Source organism: Quercus lobata, chromosome 6, assembly GCF_001633185.2.
Source record: "Quercus lobata isolate SW786 chromosome 6, ValleyOak3.0 Primary Assembly, whole genome shotgun sequence".
NCBI lineage: Eukaryota > Viridiplantae > Streptophyta > Magnoliopsida > Fagales > Fagaceae > Quercus > Quercus lobata.
In genome coordinates, this window is record NC_044909.1 from 11041366 (window position 1) to 11059703 (window position 18338).

Consider the following 18338-nt stretch of genomic DNA (forward strand, 5'->3'; position numbering starts at 1 on the left):
CCTTCCCTCAAAAAAAAAAGAAGACATTGCCCTTAAATGCCAAGTAAAATCAAAATGAGGCAGTTTCAATACAATAAAACTACATCAAGAAATTGGAAATTTCAAAAGGTCGTGGCATGATTAATTTAACAATGTTTTTTTTTTTTTTTTTAGGAAGAATTAATTTAACAAGTTGATTATCAATTTTGTTGTAAAATCATTTAAGAGGTCTAATTTTTCCTCCCAATAACTATTTTGACTTAAGCCTACTTACTATTGAAGGAGTGAGTCATGCAATGAAGTGGTGTGCAAGTTTTAGTCCAACGGCCAATGAATATATCATATACCAGTACCACATCAAAAAAGTTTAACGTAAAAATTCAACAGAATTCATGTTATAGAAAAATGGTGTCTTAGAAACACTATTTCAATTCTACAAATCAGTTTGGATATCTCTAAGGCAAAAATTCTTCATTTTATATAGAAGTCGTGTCTTAGAAACACCATCTCAATTCAAATATGGGTTTGGATATTAAACAACCACCATTAAGGCAAAAATTCAATATCATTCATGTTATTTAGAAACGAGTCTTAAAACATAATTTCAATTCTACATATCAGTTTGGATATCAAACATCCAAATCTTTAAGGTTTAGATATCACTAAAGCAAAAAATTTAATAGAATTCTTGTTATATGGAAATCGTGTCTTAGAAACAGTATATCAATTCTACATAGCAATTTAGATATCAAACATCCAAAATTTTAAGTTTTGGATATCTCTAACACAAAAATACAATAGTGTTCTTGTTACAGAAATAATGCCTTATAAACACAATTTTAGTTTAACATCAAAACCTAAATAGTGTAAATTGTGGATGCTTAGGGAAAGTGAGGGTGAAATTAGAAGATTGTTTTATCATATTAATATAGATTTTCCTCTTTCGACTTCCCTTTCAAAAACCCATTAATACCCAATGTAAAGTTGTAAGGTGTCAAATTTGATTGTATTTCTTCAATCATTTCCCTATATTTTTGTAGGATCAAATGTGAAGGGCTTAGTGTAGAAATTGGTGAAGAACTGTGAAGATAGAGTATCTCACGATTGGCTCGCGACTGGTGCAACCCGCGAAAAGCCATGTGAGGAGCACATAAGGAAGTTCAAACGACTCAAGTGTCAGGTATGTTTGCGAGTGTCTAGCAACTTGGCCAACCCACAAGATACACTGACAGACTATTTTTTTTTTTTTTTGTGCATTCCTCATTTCTTTACCTACACTATAAAAACCCACATTGCCCACGAAATTGTAAGGAGAGTTTTAGAGAGAAGACCCTAGAAATCCATTTGAGAGTTAGAGATTGCAAAACTACAATCCTCTACACATTTCTCTTAGTTTTATTTACTCTCTTTTCTCTCTAATTCCATATCTTTTGAGAGGTTCTTAGCCCAAACACAAACCACACCAATTCTGAGTGTTGTGAGTTGTTTTGGAGCTTTTAGGAAGTATTAGGTCATGCCATTCTATTATGGATGTAATTGGTGATAATTGCAAGATACGAAAAGTTAATGAAGACAAAGCTTGGTGAAGCCCGTTGGTAGCTGAGACTCGGAGGGTCTAAGTACAGAGCGTAGTCTACGCTTGGAGGGTTTATATTGTTATCTTTGTACTCCAACTTATTTACTAGTAGATCGATTCAGCATGGAGCGCCGTAGAGAGGTTTTTATGCCAAGCACTTCAGCTTTTCTCTTTGATAACACATCATGGTGTTATCTTGTGTTTACTTCTCTCTTCCCTTTACTCCTTGTGTTTTATAATTAATTGTCAATTATGTATACCCATGCATTAGGTAGTAGTCCCAGTTGATTGCGTATTGATTACTCTTATTCCGCATTTAATTGAGTAGATTAAAAACAATTAAGCTGTAATTTAAAAATTGGGCGATCTAAACTAGCTTTAGTATTAATAACAGTGAGCTTTCACCCAAAACCCAAATGTTTATTTTCAATTAGCCCATTGCATTCCCTTAAGCTAGAAGCTCAGCATGACCATAATAGCTCCTCTCTGGAAAAGCTTGGCTGGGCCCTTAGGGCAAAGAGAGGGTTGTGTCTTTAGCTGAGCCCACCTCTTCCGTTGCCACTACAGCCTTCTCTTGCTCTTCAAGAACACAGCCAACCTCCATCACCCATGCTCTTCAAGAACCACCAGTTGTGAACTTGGGAGAAAAAGTGAACTTGAGTATGATATTAGTAAATGTTTGGTCATTTGATTGACTTATTCTTAGATAATATGAAGAATGCTTACTTGAGATAAAGTGTCTTTATATGTTATATTAATTATGCAAGGAAGCTTCCCAAGATATTTATCTTCCCAATAGAAGATTGGTGTATGGAGGGTGGCAAATAGAAACATAGATGATTGTAATTGACTAGAACCATGATATTGTATTTAAATAGGAATATAATCAAAACTTTACTAGTAAAGATTTCGGCAGTAGGCAGTAGGCAGTAGGCTGGTGGAATCTCTCTTTGTGCCGCTCAAGTTATGGAATCTGTGTTTTTTTTTTTTTTTTTTTTTTTTTTTTTTTTTTTTTTTTTTGCAATAAAAAAAATCAGATTTTCATTTAGTAAATTGTGCATGCATGCTTTATCATCCTACCATATATTACTATTCTTGTAAAATGTAATTTAGTTAATATTACCTACATCATTCCTAGCCATTTGAATGTTGATTGTTATATACATTCTAATTATCCGCCTAGAATCTTGATAAGAGTGCTCCTATTGCCCCATCATCAATGGCTAGAAAACTTCATAAAAAGCTCTCTACCAATTGTCCCAAGTCTCAACGATCTCTCAATTTTCTAATTTCGCCTCCGAATTTGTCCTCAGATCTAGGGTAGCGCCATGTTCAGGACCACCCTGACCTGAAAAAAACAAATTTATATATAATAATTTAAAATTTTTTATTTGTCTACCTTTCAAAAAAAATTTAAGAACACCCTCAGTTTTTTTTTTTTTTTTTTTGCCAATAAAATTAAATTTTGGTGGATTATTTGTTCTACTTTCAAGCAAAAAGAAAAAGCCCCCAAAAAAAAATTTTGAACTAAAATCTAAAATAAATAAATAAAATTGTAACATAGCAAGCCTACCCCAGGTGAAAAAAACCCAACATTAATCCTAAACAAAACTAACCCCAAACATATATTTAAATCAAAATAATTAAATTTTTATTAACTAAATACCCAACCGGGCCAACCCAAACGGATACTCAAAAAAAAAAAAAAAAAAACCAAAACCCAATTCACGTCCGCCGATTGATCAAATGGTAAAGCAAAACTGAAATCAGAAATCCTAACCTAAAGGAAAAAAACCTCATTAACGACTAATAGACCAAGCACATCGGCACGAGTCGCGCGATGGCGCCTCTGCCTCAAACTCAAGCAATAGAGCACATCAGTCATTGCATTAGGCCTCAAACTCAAGCAACAGAGCACATCGGGTATCAGAGATCGGAGATTGGTCTGATCAGACCAGAGATTGCTTTGCTCGCGACGTCAACGCTTGGCCTTGAGTCCTCGCCTCGACGTGCTGTTGTAGTGCTGCCCCTCAGGCTTCCCTCAAAGGTATTTCAATTCTTTATACTTTCTCTCTTACATCTTTGGGTTTGCTATGGTCTGAGAGTAAGAGCAGAGCTCTCTCTCTCTCTTTCTCTTTGAACTGAAATGAGACTCTCTCTCTCTTTATCTGATTCTCTCTCTTTCTCTTTGAATTGTAATTGCCTTTACAGCTTTACTTTATAACTTTATTTGCCCCTATTTTGACTTTATCCGTTGGTGAGTTTGTCTTTTTGTGTATTGTGAATTTACCTAATTGGCTCTTGTGACTCTTGCCTATTGAGTGGGGGGTGGATGGGGGCCATGTGGCCGTGAAGTGGGATATTTGAATTAGGGAAGTAAAGGCATGCAAAGGGAGTAAAGGCTAACCAATACATTATAAAAGACAAAAATTAAATTATGTTAAGCACTAGACAGTGGGTTGAGCCGTGAATAATGCACATGGAGTGTGTGCTAATGCACAATGGGGTGTGTGCTACTGCACAGTGGGGTGTGTGCTAGACTACTAGCAGTTAGTAAAGAAAAATAATGAAGCAACTAAACAACAATAATAAATAATTTAATTAACCAAAACATTATAAAAGACAAACAAATTAAATTATGTTAGGCTAAACAACAATTAATAATTTTATAATTAATGAAACAACAATACAACAAATTATAGTTTATAAAAGACAAACAAATTAATGAAACAACTAAAAAACAATAATTAATAATTTTATCAATATTTCAAATGAACTTATAGTTTATTGTTTATTCTTTTACTAGAATTATGAACAAATATTTGATAAGAAAACCACGTGCTCAAGATTCATCTCCTATGTAAGATTCATCTTCGTCTTCTAAGCAAATTCATGTTAACTTTAACTTAGAAAATCTTCCTTCAGATCCTGGGATATGAGAAAAGATATCATCTTATCATCCTAATAATCATGATGAAATAACAAGATTTTATTTACAAAAAGTCCTTTGTCAACCTATTCTCCAAAACCATGATTACCCTCTAATAGATTTTTCTAAAAGGCCCCATCGATTTAGATCTGAATGGTATGTAAATAGAAAGTGGTTAGACTATAGTATAGACAAGGATGCAGTATTTTGTTTATATTACTACCAATTTGGGCAAGATTTTGATAAGCAAGGAGGAGGTGAGACTTTTGTAACGAAGGGATTCAAACTTTGAAATCAGAAAGAGAAGTTAAATTCCTATGTTGGAGGAGTTAATAGTGCTCATAACTAAGCTGTCAAGAATAGTGAAGATCTAATGAAGGAAAAGAAACACATTCAAAGTGTTTTTGTTAAGCAATCAAATCAAGATAAAATTGAATATCAGGTTCAATTAAATGCAATAGTTGATTGCATAAAATTCCTTTTATGCTGGAGATTAGCCTTTCGTGGTCACGATGAATCTCAAGGTTCAAGTGATAAAGGAAATTTCCTTGAGCTTCTACAATTTTTGGGGGATCACAATGAATCTATCAATGAAGTGTTGCAAAAAGCTCTAAAAAATTGCAAGCTTACCCACCATGAAATTCAAAAAGATATTGTGAATACAATTGCATGTGAAACATCCAAAGCCATTATCAAGGATCTTGACAATGGGTTCTTTTCAATATTAGTTGATGAGTCACGTGATATCTCAGTGAAAGAGCAAATAGCCCTCGTTCTTCGTTATGTGAACAAAAAATGAATTATTATAGAGCGGTTCCTTGGTATTGTACATGTAGCAAGTACCACCGCTTTGTCACTCAAATATGCTATTGAATGTTTATTTTGTGAATATAATTTGAGTTTATTGAAACTATGTGGGCAAGGTTATGACTGGACTAGTAATATGCAAGGTGATATCAATGGTCTCAAATATTTAATTTTGAAAAAGAATAAGTCAACATTTTAGGTCTATTGTTTTGCTCATTAACTTCAATTGACTCTTGTTGTCGTTGCTAAAAATCACATTAACATTGTTGAATTTTTTTTATATGGTTAGTAATTTAGTAACTATTGTTGGAGGTTTTTGTAAAAGAGGAGATGCTCTTTGAGATGCACAATTTGCCAAAATTAAAGAAGAATTAGAGAAATGTGTACGTAAAAGTGGGAAAGGTTTAAATCAAGAGACAAATCTTAAACGTCCTGGTGATACACGTTGGGGATCATATTATGAGACTATTCTCAACTTGATTTTGATGTTCTTTGCTTTTGTTGATGTACTTGAGATTACTGAAGAAGATGGCCTCTTCGACCAAAAAGTTGAAGCTCGATCTATTATGAGGTCAATTCTATCTTTTGAATTTGTCTTTGCTCTACACTTGATGAAAAACATTTTAGGGATCACAAATGAGTTGTCAATAGCATTGCCAAAAAAAAAAAAAAAAATCAAGATATAGTAAATGCTATAGATCTTGTTAAAGTGTCTAAGCAACGATTGCAAGTGATGAGAGATGATGAATGAATATCTTTATTGACTGAAGTATCTTAATTTTGTACCACACATGATATTCCTATCTTAAACATGGATGAATATTTGTAGTTAGTGGGAGGTCACGACACAATACCCAACAAAATACAAATTTACATCATTAATGTGTTGAACTATTCTACACAGTCATAGATTTGCAACTTCAAGAGCTTAACAATCGTTTTTCATAGACGAATACCGATTTGCTACTTTATATGGCTTGCTTGAGTCCAAGTAATTCATTTGTGGCTTTTGATAAGGAAAAGTTGATACGTCTAGCAAAATTCTATCCATCTGATTTTCTTGGGACAGATATCTTGGCACTTGGCTCTCAACTTCAAAATTAAAATTTTGATATGTGTAACAATTACTTGCTTTTAGAGCTTCAGGGAGTTGGTGAACTTGCTGAAATATTAGTGAAGACAAGGAAGCATGAGACTTATCCATTAGTCTATTTGCTTGTGAAGTTAGTTTTGACCCTTCCTGTCGCTATTACAATAGAAAGAAGTTTTTCAGCAATGAAATATATAAAGAATGAACTGCGCAATTGAATGAGAGATCAGTAGATGAATGATTGTTTGGTTGTGTGCATTGAAAGAGATGTAGCTTGTAGCATTGATAATGAGACTATCATGCAATGATTTCAAAATATGAAAACTCGTAAAAGGCAACTGTAAACTTTATGTGTTTGCGTGTTTTTTTATTGTTGTTGTTGTTAATATATGAATTTCTCTTTTTATTAGAATGTGTAATTAATGCTTTTTAATGAACACCCTGAAAAAAAATTCCTAAAACCGCGGTTGCCTCATATTATCTCAACGGTTGTAAACCATATCCAATAAGGTTATAAGCTTTTACTTACGAATTTTTTAAAAGTTTTTATATACTCACCTAATACACGGGAAACTTCCATCTCCACCCCTAATTAAAGTCTTCCATTACACTTTTGTCACGTCGTAAATTTTTTTTATTTTTTATAAATTGCATTCCAAATTAAAAAATGACAGACATTTTTTTATCCGACATTTGAGCCTTTTACTAATTGTTTTATGTTTTCACAATTTATATTATCTTTTCAATCTAATGGACACTTGTCAACTTAATTATAATATTCCATTTTGCCAAAGAGTGATTTTTTTAAAATTTATTTGGCTTTCTATTTGTTTCCTGTTGTGTTTTTCTGGTTTGTTTCATTGTGTTGTTCATCTATTGGCTTAAACTTTATTATTGTCTGATTGGAATATACTTTATAAAACATAAACAAAAGGAAAATATATCTTTTTTCTGAAAATAAAATCAACAAGAAGGAAAAAAATCTGGACGTTCTATTCGATCCTTTGAACTTGCGGAGAAGCCAATGTTTGATTTTTGGAGAAGCTCTTTTTACATAGGACAAAATTAATTATAGTCTTATGCTACAATTTTACTTAATAAAATAAATATTACTTCATATTTTAAAAATCAAACTGTTGATCAATTACATATTCTTTACACTCTTAATACATGTGTCAAATTTTGTGTCAATTAGATATTATTTACTATATGATCTATATGCTTATATTTTATGCATAATTTTAAATTATAAAAACTTGCAATTGAACAATTTAAACAATTTTCTAGAAATTTTGCAAGCATATAGGATATAAGAAGATGTAATCTAATAGTGAATTTGTCAAAATTTACTTCCAATAAAAAGATTTTTTTTTTTTTTTTGAGAGAGTTTCAACTTATGGCAACTCCAGATCCCTTATATAACTATCAAAGACTTTATCAGTTGAGTTAACTGGAACCCACTAATAAAAAGATATTGAGTAAAATTATAATCTTATAGTACAACCAATTATATAGCTAAAATTTGCGCTATTACACACATGGAAATGTCTTTTGCAATTATATACCGTAAAGTAATAGACGAGGGAAAGTATATTTTTAATATCTAATAGAGGATTTACTATTAAAGGCCCAATGGGCGGGGACGCTCATGGGCCTGCAAAATAATCCATTAGCCACAGAACTGTGCCACTTATCAACTACCGAGCTCGATGCTCAAGTAGCTTAATTAGGCCAATCTTTAAGTTATAATATTTGGTTTAGGGCTACGTAATGAAAGGTATCAAATTTCATGAATTATTATTATTTTATTTTTTTGAGAGTTTTAATCTATGGCGTCCGCTCCTGATCATAGTTTTTTATCATCAGACCAAGATACCAATCAGTTTTTTGGTGTAGGCAGGGATTGAACCCCAGATCTCTTATACAACTATCAGAGACTTTACTAGTTGAGTTAATTGGAACTTACAAATTTCATGAATTATTAAAACCCCCTAATCCGCCTGTTTGTGGTGAATGGTCCTAATAATTTTTAAGTTTATTAATGAAGCTTAATTTGATAAAATTCCAACCATGTTTAGCTTGTTAATTTTTATGGCATGAATAATATACATGCTAATGGTTGCTGCTGACCTTAAGATTTGAACGAATATATGCCTTTTGCAATTGGTTCTCCTTGAAATGTGTTGAAGCACATCAATTGACTAGATATCTAGAGATAAAGCATTGTTTCGGTGTGGGCCGTGAAAGTGGTACCAAATTAAGACAAATTCTGAATACTAGATATGATCTCAAAATAATAAAGTATCACTCTACTAACCTTTCAAATTTTGAGGAAGCTAGTAGTCCACAAGTAGCAAGTTACCAACAAATTTATAATCTATTTATTAATTTGTGATGTTCCAAGATGAATAAGCAAGATTTATTATATTGTCAGCGTTTAGAGTAAGATCTGGCATGCTTTCTCAAGTCCATGGTAATTGGATTCTCAAAAAAATAAAAAGTAAAACCACGGTAATAGACCATGGTCCTAAATGTATTGCTAAAAATGTTCTGTATGAGACGGTACTCTTTGCCCCCAAACCAAGCTCAGCTTCTTATGCTTGGAAAATCATTATCAAAGGAAGAGAAGTAATACGGAGCAAAGCAGTATGGATCGAGGATTAGAGATGGCAATTCCATCCGAGTTTGGAGGGACAACTGGCTCCCAGTGAAGCATAAGCCACAAGTTATTTCACCTTGCATGGATGAAGATTCTGAAGCCAAGGTCAGCATGTTCATTGACGAAGAAAACCATTTGTGGAGGGAGGATGTTTTGGAAAATTATCTCTTTGATTTTGAAGCTGAAATTGTCAAATCTATACCTTTGTGTCGGACACAACAAGGTGATGTTTTAACTTGGCTCACAACCTGAATGGAGAATACACTGCTAAATCAGGTTACAACTTTTTACAAACCGAGTTTTAGAGCCAGCAACCTGGACCTTTGGATTTAGGTGCTTTGAAACATTTTTGGGGGGAAATTACACTTTACCACCCTAAACTATGCACCAAATTACACTTTGCACTCTAAATTATTCGAATGCACACTTTGCACTCTAAACTATCACACTTATCACACTTATCATACTTTACACCTCGGTATTACTTTTGCCGTTATGTTTAACGGAATGCTATTGCACATGACAAGCACATGCATCTTGCTTAGGTTGAACAAATTTAAAAAACTAAAACACCTTACTTCAAAATTAATTAAATAAAACCCAATTTTTTTCACATCTCTCTTCCTCTCTCTCATGCGTGCAGCCTCTTCCCCAAATCCCAATTCTTTGTTGGAGTTAGATCTAAAGTGGTTGTGGACTTGTTAGTCTTCCTCGGTCTATTTCCTCCATCAACTTCATGTTAATTTCTTACATTCCTTGATATCTCTCACAACATGTTTAGCTCATCAATACCTCACTAGTTGTCAAATTTGAGTGGCCTTTCAATTCTTAATATTGGGTCCAATTCCCTTCGAGGTGCCATTCCGAATGCATTTGCTAATTTTACGAGAGCTTGATCTTTTAGATAATAATTATATTGAAGATTAGTTACCAGTTGGTCTAGGACATCTAACCAACTTGAGCAATTTGGATTTATCTGAAAACAACATTACTGGTAAGATACCATTCTCATTTGGCAAACTTTGCAACTTGCAAACATTTGCTTTGACGAACAATGGTATAAGTGGGGAGATAACTGAGTTTGTAGATGGATTGTCGCAATGTTTCAACAGCAAACTAGAATGGCTACTTTTGGGTTTTCATAGATTGCTTGGGGCTAAATTGCCGTACTCTTTGGGAGCACTCTCATGATGTTGAAAACTTTAAACCTCGAGTTTAATTCCTTTTGAGGTTCAATTCCAGATTCTATAGGAAACATGTCGTATCTACAACAAAATTTTCCTCGCTGGAAATATGTTCAATGGAACTATTTCGAAAAGTATGGGAAAAGTATCGATGCTTACTTTTTTGGATCTTAGCAATAATCATTGGGAAGGTGTCTTAATTGAAGCTCATTTTCAGAATCACACACGATTAAGTCATTTATACTTGTCTGTAGATTCTGCAACATGGTTGTAGCTTTTAGACGTGAAACATGACTGGGTTCCTCCTTTTAACTTGTCAGTAGCCCAATTCGATAACATGACTAGATCTAGCCATTTGCCAACTGGTGTTTTGCAGTAATAAAGAGTGTCCACGAATGCCAAAAACATTCAGGTTTGGTTATTGTTTTTTTGTTTGTTTGTTTGTTTTTTTTTTTTTTTTTTTTTTTTTTTGTTTTTTTGTTTTTTTTTTTTTTTTGGTGAAAAGCGAGAGGCTAAGAGAGTGATTTAAGAAGGTTCTAATTTGGGATGGTGGAGGGATGGAGGCGGTAGTGGAGGACAGCGGAGAGATGGTGGAGCGGTGGTGGGGCGGAAGCAATTTTCGAATTGGGGATTTAGGGTTTATAAAAATCTGGATTTGGGGAAGAGGTTGCATGCACGAGAGAGAGGGAGAGAGATGTGAAAAAAATTGGGTTTTGTTTTAATTGATTTTGAAAAGGGGTGTTTTAGTCTTTTAAATTTGTTCCACCTAAGCAAGATGCATGTGCTTGTCATGTGCAGTAGCATTCCATTAAACATAATAGCAAAAGTAACACTGGGGTACAAAGTATGATAGTTTAGGATGCAAAGTGTGCGTTCAAATAGGTTAGGGTGCAAAGTGTAACATGGTGCATAGTTTATGGTGGTAAAGTGTAATTTCCCCCATTTTTGGCAGGTCATTTGGAAGCTAAACATTCTAGATAAGGTCAAAAACTTAGTTGGAGAGCATGCTGTAATTCTCTACTCTCAAAAATAAATCTTGTCAAGAGACAGGTGATAACAGATGGAACTTGCAACATTCGTCAATCTCACCAAGAAGATGTGACTTATGCTCTGTATCTTTGTCCGAAACTTGCAGAATTTTGGAACCTAGTCCCACTTTGGAATCATAGTAACTTGAGGCAAAGCTCAAGTTTTGTCAATATTATGGGATGCATTCTCGTAGAGGACAAATATCCTACTTTGTTCAAAATGGTGGTTTGGGCTCTATGGAATTGGCGGAACAACCTTCGACAGGGCAGAACAACAGGTACACTCAGGCAAATCCTAAAAAAAACAAAGGAAAGGCAACTAGAATTTTCTTTGCACCATGCTATTGCACCTTCATCGTCAGTGAGACCAAACACATCATGGTAACCCCTAGATACATCACGATTCAAGGATAATTTTGACAGTGCTTGTTTTTTAGTAGAGCAAATCGGGCTAGAATTGGTGTTGTGATACGCAATGATGCAGGTTTGGTTATGGCCTCTCTATCTCAACAGATTCCACTTCCTTCCACGGTCGTTGAGGTCAAGGCTTTAGCAGCAAGACGAGGACTAGAATTTGCCCTTGGGGTAGGAGTAGATAGGGTTATATTGAATGGTGACTATGAGATCCTCATCAAAGCCCTTCATTGTATTTGTAACTCCTTGGCACAATTTGGTCACATTGCATAGGAAGTAAAATACCTTGCCTCTCTTTTTTTCTTCTAACCTTTAGATTTTCTCATGTTCATAGGTATTGTAACTCAGTTGCTCATTCACTTTCTTGACAAGCAATTTTATGTCCTTAGTTATTAGTTTAAATGAAAGATGTTCCACCAAATGTTGAATCTATACTTCAGGCTAATTTAATAAGCCTCTATTAATAATATGATTTGAACTTCTCAAAAAAGTAGTACTCTTTGCCCTAACAAATAATCCAAAAGAGAAATGATATGTCCACAATATTTTCACAACATTTTTGCAACAAATCCTAAGAGGCAGGTTGTTACTGGTTGTTATTGTTGGGGCAAAAAAGTAATCTTAGTGTTAGGTTTAAATTTGAACCAATAACAACTAACCACCTATAATTTGTTATAAAAATGTTAAGAAAATGTTGTGGATGTAGCACCTCTCTTACTCAAAAATAAAATAGTTTAAGGAACCCATCATTTGAAAGTAACTGTATGGGTTCCCAATTATTTTCATTTTATGTATTCAAAGTAATACAACATGAAATTTCACTCTTCGAACTAGAAAAAAAAGCAAGATCATGATTACAACTCCGTAAACAGTATAATTCTTAATTAGCAACCCAAGGCAGTATTGGCAACATAATTGGAAAAACCATTAAAAAAATAAAAGCTTTATGTTACAATAGAGGGGGAACTCAAAAATGAAAACAACATTATTTAATTACAGGCATCAGGATTCGCCAAGAGTTAGGCCTCAACAGCCTTGAAAAGTCTCGCAGTGTTATCTTTACCAGCCTTAATTTCCTCTTCCTTGATCTCCTGGTCGCCTTTGGTGTGGTACTTGCAGATGCTCTTCAAAATTGATCCTCCTTCAGGGGATGCCACTAGCTTGAACTTGTATGAGATTTTCTCAGGTCTTCCAGTTAAAGCATCACCTTCCATCAAACTATAGCCATATGTGAAGTTTGCATTGTCCATTTCATCAATCCTTAGCTTCGGATAGTTGTATTGGCTCCCTGTATAACATAGAAACACTCTTGTTACTTCTTTAATATGATGCCACGAAAATGAAAAACATAAATCATAAATAAATTAAATACCTTTTTAGGAATGAAACATATATAAAAGGGAGTACTCTAGCCCACATGTAAAACATAGTGTTAAAATAATTGTTAAATAATTGAAATCATATTTTTCTATCACTTTAAGCTTTTGGGAGAAGCAATAGTTTATCAAAAACTAACTTTGATCAAGGTTAATCATCTTGATGGTTCCGGGCCCTCCATTGTCTTCAACGATTTCAGAATTCTCAACGGCCAGTGGTGCAACCTTTGGGATGAGATTGTCACCACCTAGGGCATAGGCCTTGAATAGCCTAGCTGGTGGGATTACGGTGTTGGTTTCGAATTCATATATAAGTGAAAACACCCATAATGACCTAAAGAGTTTGGAAGTGATAAAAGGAAGATTGATAAGAAGAGTGGGGAAGGATTGGTTGTACTACAAGAGTTTTGAGGTTGGTAGATGAGAGAACTCGAGGTAGAGGATATGGTATTTATTTATTTTTTATTATTATCATTATTTTGCTAATGATGGAGGATATGGCATGGTATTTATAGTCTGAGGCTCAATGTCACCTAATTGTATTTTCAAATACTCTTTTTTCGGATGTCCCCACTATATATGACAAATCTATATTTATATATGTATCTAAAAGTTGAAGTGTAACATTTATTAATTTTAGGTCATTCTTTATAATATTTGGTTCAAGGCTATATAATGAAAGGTAATCATATTTCATCAATTATTAACCCCCCAATCAGCCTGTTTGTGGTGAATGGACCAAATAATTTTTAAGTTTATTAAGGAAACTTAATTTGATAAAATTCCAACCATGTTTAGCTTGTTAATTTTTATGGCGGGTATATACATACTAATGAATGCTGCTGACCTTAAGATTTGAACATATATATGCCTTGCGCAGTTGATTAAAATTAATAATACAAAAAAAAAAAAAAAAAACACAAAAAAAAAAAAAATTGATGAAATTCCAACCATGTTTAGCTTGTTAATTTTTATGGCATGAATATACATGCTAATGATTGCTGCTGACCTTATTTGAACATATATATATATATATATATATATAAATATATGCCTTGCACAGTTGATCAAAATTAATAACCCTATATAAATGTTGGGATATCCTTTTCTTTTTTTGAGACATACCCAGAGCTAGTTTGTTCTCCTTGAAATGCATTAAGGCACATTAGTTGACTAGTTATCTAGTGAAAAAAGCATTGTTTTAGTGTGGGCCGCGAGAGCAATACTAAATCGAAGCAATCTTTGAATACTAGATATAATCTCAAAATAATTGGGTTCATTCTACCCACCTTTCAAATTTTGAGGAAACTGGTGTAAAGTCCACGAGTAGCAAGTTGCCAACAAATTTAATCAATCAACAATCTATTTATTAATTTGTGATGTTCCAATATGAATAAGCAAGATTTATTATATTGTCGGAGTTTAAAGCAAGATTTGGTTTGCTTTCTCAAGTCCAAGGTAATTGGATTTTTCCACCAAAAAAAAAAAAAACAATTGTAAATTTGTAATAGACCATGGTACTAAATGTATTGCTAAAAATGTATTGTCTGAGACAGTACTCTTTGGCCATAAACCAAACTCGGCTTCTTATGCTTGGAAAAGCATCATCAAATGAAGAGAAGTAATACGGAGGGCAGTATGGTTCGTATGGAGGATTGGAGATTGCAATTCCATCCAAGTTTGGACTTTGGGGGACTCAGGGACAATGGCACCCAGTGAAGCATAAGCCATGGGTTATTTCACCTTGCTTGGATGAAGATTCTGAAGCCAAGGTTAGCATATTCATTGACCAAGAAAATCATTTGTGAAGGGAGGATGTTCTGAAAAAGTATCTCTTTGATTTTGAAGTTAAAATTGTCAAATCTATACCTTTGTGTCGGACACAACAGGGTAATATTTTAACTTGGCCTCAGAACCCAAATGGAGAATACACTGTTAAATAAGGTTACAATTTTTTATAAACCGAGTTTCAGAGCCAGCAACCAGGACCTTCGGATTCAGGTACTTTTGAAAACTTTTTTGCAGGCCAATTGGAAGCTAAACATTCCAAGTAAGGTTAAAAACTTGGTTGGAGAGCATGTTGTAATTCTCTACCTTGGAAAATAAATCTTGTCGCGAGACAGGTGATAATTGATAGAACTTGCAAGATTTGTCAATCTCACCAAGAAGATATGGCTCATTCTCTGTATCTTTGTCCGAAACTTGAAGAATTATGGAACCTAGTCCACTTTGGAATCACAGTAACATGAGGCAAAGCTCAAGTTTTGTCGTTATTATGGGATGCATTCTCAGAGGACAGATACTACTTTGTTCGCAATGGTGGTCCAGGCTCTATGAAATCGGCAGAACAACTTTCTACTAGGAAAAACAACAGGTACACTTGTAAATGCTAGAACAGACAAAGGAAAAGCTACTGGAATTTTCTCGAAAGCATACTCCTGCACCTTCATCCTCAGTGAGACCAAACACATCATGGCGACCCCCAAATATATCATGGTTCAAGGCAAATTTTGATGGTGCCTTTCTCAACTGAGATAATTGGGCTGGAATTAGTGATGCGATACAAAATGATGCAAGTTTGGTTATGGCCTCTCTATCTCAACAAGACGAGGACTGGAATTTGTCCTTCAAGTAGGAGTACACCGGGTTACATTGGAAGGTGACTATGAGATTCTCATCAGTGCCCTCCAGTGTAGTTTTGAACTCCTTGGCATAGTTTGTTCACATTGCACAATACTGAGGCTGTCCACGGGTTGGTCCAGGTCGGGTTTGTGTCCAACTTGGAACCGACCCAATAACTTCAGGTTTCCCATGCCTAGACCTACCGTTGACCGGTGAATGGAGTTGGCTCAGGTGGTCGGATTTTCATCGGATACCGATCGGTCCTCAATTGGTTTCGAGTTGTAAGAAAATCTGCCAGATTTTGCCAAAAGCCGCTAGATCTGGTGAGACCTAGCTAGATCTTGACGAGATCTTGGTGGATCTTGAATAGATCATGCTGAATCTCAACGAGATCTGGCCGATCTCAATGAAATCTTGGCATATCTTGAAGAGATCAGGCCGAATCTCGATGAGATCTCGCCTGATCTCTTTGAGTTCAGGTTGGATCTCAAAAGATTAGACAAAAAACATCGACAAACCATTGTTATAGATGGTGAACGGCGACTTTCTAGTCAGTATACGGTCGGGTCAGTTGAAAATCGGTTTCTTAGTCTCAGACCCACCAACCAACCTATCGTTTTCAGGTTCAGGGGGCAAAGACCTGCCGTCGACCATCACCGGCATCGGGTCGACTGGTTCTCGAGCCAAATCGGACGAGTTGGGTGGGTGGGTGGGTCGGGTCTTGGTTTTGTTTGGAAACCCCTACACAATACCTTGCCTCTTTTTTTCTTTTTTCCAACCTTTAATTTTTCTCATCTTGGTAAGCATTGTAACTTTGTTGCTCATTCACTTGTGCGACGAGCAATTTTATGTCCTCAGTTGTTAGTTTGAATGGAAGATGTTCCACCAAAAGTTGAATCTATACTTTGGATTGATTTAAAAAGGCTCCCTTAATAAAATGATCTGAACTTTTCTCAAAAAAACAGTAATCTTTGGCCGAATTGGATGAAGAATGATATATAACAATGCTGATAATACTACGTACTAACAAATTACCCAAAAAGAAATTATTTTTAGGTACCCATTATTTGAAAGTAACATTATGGGTTACAAATGATTGTCATTATATGTATTCTAAGTGATACAACATGAAATTTCACTCTTCCAACTAGAACATCAAAAGCAATATCACGATTACAACTCCGGAAAAAGTACAATTATTTATTAGCAACCCAAGGCAGTATTGGCAAGATAATTGGAGAAACCTTTTTTTTTTTTTAAGCTTAATGTTAAGATAGAGGGGGCACTCAAAAGTGAAATCAAGATTATTTAGTTATAGACATTAGGATTCGCCAAGAGGTAGGCCTCAACAGCCTTGAAAAGTCTCGCAGCCTTTACTTTACTACTCTGAATTTTCTCCTCCTTGATCTCCTGGTCACCTTCGGTGTGGTACTTGCAAATGCTCTTCAAAATTGATCCTCCTTCAGGGGATGCCACTAGCTTGAACTCGTACGTGATTTTCTCAGGTGTGCCAGTGAAAGCATCACTTTCAATTAAACTATAGCCATATGTGAAGTTTGCATTGTCAATCTCATCAATCCTTTGCTTCACATATTTGAATCGGCTCCCTGTATAATAGAAAAGCACTTGTTACTTCTCTTATATGATGCCATGAAAATGAAAAACATAAATCATGTTCTAAATTGTTTATGAAAAATATATAGCGAGGTCATGTATAATTTTTTTTTTCTCATAAATAAGTTAAATACTATTTTAGGGATGAGATAGTATTAAAAAAATTGTTAAATGATTGAAATCATGTTTTTCTATCACTTTAAGCTTTTGGGATAAGCAATAGTTTATCAAAAACTAACTTTACTAAAGGTAATCATCTTGATAGTTCCAGGCCTCCATTGCCTTCAATAATTTTAGAACTCTCAACAGCCAGTGGTGCAAACCTTTGGCATGAGATTGTCACCATCAATGGCATAGGCCTTGAATAGCCTATCTGGTGTGATTACGGAGGTCGTTTCAAAATCGTAAGCGAAAATACCCATTATGACCTCATGATTTTGGATGCGACCAAAGAATGATTGATAAGAGAAGAGTGACGAAGGATTGGCTGTACTTTAGAGAGATTTTGAGCTTGGTAGATGAGAGAACTCAAGGTAGAGGACATGGTATTTACTTATTTATTTATTTATTTATTATTAGTATTATTTTTTGCTAATAGCGGAGGATATGGTATTTATAGACTAAGGCTTAATGTCATCTTATTGTTTTTTCAAATATTCCTTTTTTGGATTTCCCCACTATTATTGTTGCTATGATTTCGTTGAGCCACCTCTTTTATAACATCATTATTATTTTTCTTATTTATTTTTTACCTTTAATTTTTTGACAATATTAAATAAATAAATATATTTTCTTTACAAATTCATCTTAGGTGGTTTTAACTTTACATATTTATCTACTTTAATTTTGATGCTATAACTAAATAATAAATCAATAATAAATTTTAAAAAAATTATTGTTTATACATATTCATCTTGGGCATCTTTAACTTTACATATAATTTTGTCTTCACATGTTCATCTATTGTAATTTAAATGTTTATAATTGGAAAATGAAATCATTGAAGAATCAAAAAACAAAAATTGTCTATAAAAAGGTATTCACAAATCTTGCTTAATCT

The 18338-nt window shown here is 34.2% G+C and overlaps 2 pseudogenes; both read right to left on the reverse strand.

Annotated features, from left to right (window-relative positions):
• Positions 1-12532: 12532 nt before the first annotated feature.
• Positions 12533-16327, reverse strand: LOC115949816 (annotated as a pseudogene).
• Positions 16328-16837: 510 nt separating this feature from the next.
• On the reverse strand, positions 16838-17819 carry LOC115950944 (annotated as a pseudogene).
• Positions 17820-18338: the final 519 nt, after the last annotated feature.